Source organism: Lolium perenne, chromosome 7, assembly GCF_019359855.2.
Source record: "Lolium perenne isolate Kyuss_39 chromosome 7, Kyuss_2.0, whole genome shotgun sequence".
In the NCBI taxonomy this organism is placed as follows: Eukaryota; Viridiplantae; Streptophyta; class Magnoliopsida; order Poales; family Poaceae; genus Lolium; species Lolium perenne.
The window spans coordinates 12,561,760-12,567,020 of record NC_067250.2 but is presented as its reverse complement, the minus strand read 5'-3'; the positions used below and the strand labels follow the sequence as shown (position 1 = coordinate 12,567,020).

Genomic DNA, 5,261 nt, shown 5'->3' with positions numbered 1-5,261 from the left:
TTTCCGGAACTAACCTATTGACGAGATGCCGAAGTGCCAGTTCCTGTTTTATGCTGTTTTTGGTTTCAGAAATCCTAGTAAGGAAATATTCTCGGAATTGGACGAAATCAACGCCCAGCATCTTAGAATCCCCGGGAGCTTCCAGAACACTCGAGAGCCGCCAGAGAGGGGCCACAGGGGGGCCACACATGGGGCTGCCGCGGCCCAGGCCCTGGCCGCGCCGCCCTAGGGTGTGGTGGCCCCAGACCCCCCCCCCCCGAGTGACAAGGGATTAACTTGTCAATGCCTATGGATTGTAGGCTAGGGTTTAGTTAGAAGTAGAGGGCAAGTAGATCTCGAAGGTTTCAGCCGAAAAGTGCTCGACGACTATGAAAACTAGGGTTTGCAGACAATGATTCGATTCCCTCTTTTGTCCCTCGACTCCCCCTTATATATGAGGTGAAGCCGAGGGATTCGTGCTATACAAGTTTACAGAGTCCGGGACGGTTTCTAACTCGTCCCGCCAGATTACAAACAACAATTTCTATTACAACTCTATCTTTCCTTAGTAAATCTTGGGCTCCCGAATCTTCTTATTCTTCGGGTATTGGGCCTCCAGTAAACCCCGGGTACCATCTTCGGCAGGCCCATTTGGGATGCCTATGTCAAGAGTCTCCCGAGATTTTGCTTGAATCGTAGAGTCAGGGAAAATCTCCATTGTTTATTTTTACTCAAAAGCTTTAACCTTTTATATTTCTTCACATAAAATTCTATATTGTACAGGGATACTGGTAATTGGGGCTAGTTCATCTGACGGATCAGGTACTAGTTAACTGCTCTAGTGGCAATCCGCAAAAACCTACTTCAAAATCACGTCCCCGGACATGATCTCGGGATACTGGTGTAAACGTCGACAGGTGCCGCTTAAGGTCTTACCATTCTGTCGAGTCCCAGTCAAATTTATCGGGTACCTAACGCGTCCGTTAGGATTTTTCTTCGTATCTCGTTGATACGGATAAAAGTAGCGTAGCGCAGTCTTTGGCGATGCCACGCCCAGCAGAACGGATCTGGGGTCTTACCTTCGCAAATTTTGCGGCATTCAGAAATTGATCGCAACTTCGGCGTTCTGAGAATATATTGTCGAGTGCTTTTCCGGCTGTTGGAATGGCACATTTTATCGAGTCATATATGACTTATATTGTTCTCCCGATGGGAGTATATGTAGAGTTAATTATAACTCGAAATATACTCTCTTGTTTTTCTATTTTTGTTAATTTCATCGGGCACGCGAACAGCGTTCCCGATGGGAGTAGCCCCCGAGGCTACAACCAAGAACTTGTGCTTGGTTGTAGGCTCAACATTTTAGTCCACCTTGTCGCTATATTTTCATTACTTCCCAATATGATCTCTTTCTTCTTCTCTCTTTTTTTTTTTTTTTTTTTTTTTTTATATCTCGGGTGCGCGAACAGCGCTCTCGATGGGAGTAGCCCCCGAGGCTACAGCCAAGGACTTGTGCTTGGTTGTAGGCTCCCGCAATTTCTATAATTTTCATAAACGAAAATTTAATTTTTCTGAAGTAGCCCCGAGCATTTGGGCAAAAACTTGTATTTGACCAAAGGTTCCCGAGGTATTGAATAATTCTTTCTGTCGCCGTTTTTCTTGTCGACATACTTCCCTTAATCAAATTTACTTCATCCTCCTCGAATAGTCGTGATTTTTCTGCCCTGTGGGTCCATTGCTTCGACCATGTTGACACGTCGTGCAAGTGGGGGACACACGTCCTCCGCTTTTCCTGGCGCACGTACGGTAACGCCTATCTCAATAAAAATACTCTTTTGCCCTTGTGTCTAGAAGATCCATCCTCACCACACGATTTCTTCATCCAACGGCAGACTGCTTCACCCGAATCTTATATAAACCCTTCTTCAACCTTCGTTCATCCCCTCGCTTGCGCCGCTCACCTATTCCTCTTCGCAAAACTTCCCCTGCGCCCAACTCTCTCCAATCTTCCGTACGTACATACATTGCTCTGCCCACTGCCGTTGATGCCACCGCGCACGCGTCTGACTCGCCACAGCACGCCGGAATCCAAGATGGCCGCCGAGGATCTTGAGTGGGAGAGATCCAAAATCTCCAATCAAGACATCAACACGCTGAAGAGGCTCGGCCTCATGACGAAGGAGGACGCCATCCGCTTTCCTAGCGAAGAAAGCTACCCCAAGCCTCCAATGGAGTATCGGGTTAGTTTTGTTGATCACCTGATCCGCGGCCTTTCAACCCCAATCCACGATTTCCTCCGCGGCCTTCTTTTTGTTTACGGGATTCAACTGCACCAGTTGACTCCCAATTCCATCCTTCACATTTCTATTTTTATCACACTTTGCGAATGCTTCCTCGGAATCACTCCCAATTGGGCTCTGTGGAAGCGCATTTTCTGCCTCCGCCGTAATGGCTCCCACAACGTCACTTATAACATAGGTGGCGTTGTTATCTGTGTTCGGACTGATGTCGATTATTTCGACGTCAAGTTTCCTGATTCTGTCCAAGGATGGCGCAAAAAGTGGCTCTACATCCACGAAGAAAGCGCCAATTCTGTGGAGCACAACATAGTTCCTTTCGACGGAAGTGCCAGGATTCAGCGTCGCCGTTCCCCGGGATGCCGAAGCTTCGAAGAAGAGAAAAAGCGACAGAGGCGCTCATGGCTCGTATCCGTCATCTTCAAAACACTCGAGGCAAAGAGCTATCTGGTGTTCAAATTATCGCCTACTTCCTTAGGATTAGAGTGCAGCCTCTTCAGGCTCGCAAAAATCCCCTTTGGACGTATTCTGGTGAAAATGACGCCAACAGAATCTCCAGTGATCTTTCTGTAAAGGACTTGGAAAAATTGGTTCGAAGAATTTCTCGATTAGGCAAGAAGGATCCTATTCCCTCCTCCTGTCGAGTGGAACCATACAGTGCTTCCAATCCTCTTCCCGAGGTATTTTCTCTTCTCGAAGTTTTATCTTGTTTTGAACTGTTCCTCGTATCTTATTTGCAGTGGTATCTCACTTATTCTCTTTTGTCACTATTTCTTTGTAGAATCATCCTACTATGGCTTCCCTTCCTCCTCTTCCGGAGGATGGAGAGGTCGACGAAATAGCCGTTGTCGATGATGTCAACCAGAGACCCCTCTTTTGTGAATGAACCCGCAGATTCTCGAAAATCTGCGGGATCTACTGAGAAGGATGCTGCCTCTGAAGATACAACATCAGCGCAATCTCCTCCTCCTGCTGTTTCTCCGAAGAGCAAAAGGAAAAGGAGCAATGCCGAAGATTCCGGGACCTCGAAACCCGAAGAAACTGCTCCTGCACCTCGAAAAGCAGCTTATGATCCATACATCGAGAGTATCATCAGCTCGTAGGTTCCTTGCTCTTTTCCTTTTTTATTTGAAGAATTTTATTTTGCCTTGCTTTTATGCTGCCACTATTTTGTCACAGTGATGATGAAGAAACACCAACTTTAGATGTGGCTGCTCGAACGAGCACGTCACATACTTTAGTTATTTCAGAAAAACCAGTTGAAGGGGAGGAATCGTCGCCTCCTCAACAAAATGTTGATACATCTACTCCTTCGAGCCCCCGTGCCCCTTCACCAAAAAGGGCACGGGTTGAAAAGATTGTTGATCCTGCCCCTCAGTTGGGCAGTTCGTCGCCCCCGCTCCTAGATGATGTAAGTTTGTCGACATCTATATTTTCTTTATTTTGTTTCTTCACATCTTTTTTTTTTTTTTTTTTTTTTATGCCGATGTTTCTCTTACTGTGTTCACGTTGAACAGCCTATGATCAAGGATCTTCTCCGCATCGGTTCCCAATTTATTGGGTACCGTGAATATGCTAATAGAGCCGAAGGTAACGACTTTCATACTTGTCGTTTTTCCTTAATTTGTCACTCCTGTTACTTGCCGCGATTTTTTGATCTTTCTTCTCTCTTTTTTCCATATCTCGACAGAGAAACTTGCAGAGGCTAACGAACGCGCCGACGCACTGGCTCAAAAACTTGAGCAAAGTGAGGCGGCTCGCAAGAAAGCTGAACTCGCTGCTAGCAAAGCCAAGGTCGAAGCTGATGAAGCTAAGGCGAAAGCTGCTGGTGTCGAGGAACTGCAGAAGAAACTTGAGGATGCGGCTTGACTGCCTTGGATGAGCACAAAGCTGCACAAGCTTCTCGTGACGAAGGAATCCTCAAGCGTTTGAAGTCGCAAAGTCGACGTACTACGAGTAATATTATCAATCCCTTTTATTTTACCGCACTTCTGTTTCTTGGTTGTTGGTGATGTCTTGTCTCGTGTGGCAGCCCAAACAAACCAGGATTTTGATCTGGATAATCCTGTCAACGATCCTCTCCTTGACGCACTTTCTCTTCTGGAGTTTCACGGGCGCGAAATTCGTGAAGGCGTGGCAAATGCTAATGCAGGATTGTCAGCGTTGTTCCCTTATTTCTTCCCGAAGAAAGAAGAACCCGCAACTTTCCTTAACCTCGCCAAGATGTTTAATGCTTCGGAAGACCTGGGATTGAAGATGCGTCAGGAGAATATGAAGGTTCTTTGTCGAAATCTTGTTGCCCTGGTTGCGACAGCCAACAGACGCTTGATTGGATGAAGGTTGGCGACACCAGTCAGATAGAGCAGTCAAGATGGAGGTCGCTGATCAAGGCGGCCAAGCCCAACACGAAGAAGATCTTGGCGTATCTGGGGATCAAGCCAGCTTCAACTCCTAGCTCTTCGAGGCCGGAGGTCTAGTTGCATGCCTCTGTTTTTCTTTCTGTTTCTTTTGCTTCTGTCGCCAAAGTAGTCATTTGGCGACACGTACTTTCTTAACTCCACTGTAATGCCCTTGTAATTATTCCAAGAGATTAATGAAGACTTCTATCTTTGCATTTTATTTGATGTTGTCTTGTTTATTTTTCAGTTGATATTTGATAACTATACTCCATCTTCTGCTCCTTCCAATGTTTCGCCTTCTTCTTCCCGCACGAGGAAAGCTTTTGGTGATACCGCTCCTGTTGACGATACCTTGTCGCGAGAACTGGATGAACTTCGGCAACAACTTCAGTATGCGAAGAAGCAAACACTTGTGATGATGGAGCAATCTCGTAAGTCATCTGAAGCCGAAAAAATTGCTCTTCAACAAGCTCGCGAGGCCGTAGCTGCTAAGGAAATTGCTGCTTCTGATGCTGAAAAGGCGACTACTCGAGAAAATTTCATGCTCGAATTAATGAATGAAGCCAGTGCAGATATGTCGGGTATG

At 46.3% G+C, this 5,261-nt stretch overlaps 1 long non-coding RNA gene across 1 annotated transcript; it reads left to right on the top strand.

Annotated features, from left to right (window-relative positions):
* The first annotated feature begins 3,172 nt into the window (after positions 1-3,172).
* LOC139833642 (uncharacterized) lies at positions 3,173-3,868 on the top strand. Its single transcript, XR_011749344.1, has 3 exons — positions 3,173-3,375; positions 3,456-3,687; positions 3,794-3,868. It is a non-coding gene; the product is annotated as an uncharacterized lncRNA (long non-coding RNA).
* Positions 3,869-5,261: the final 1,393 nt, after the last annotated feature.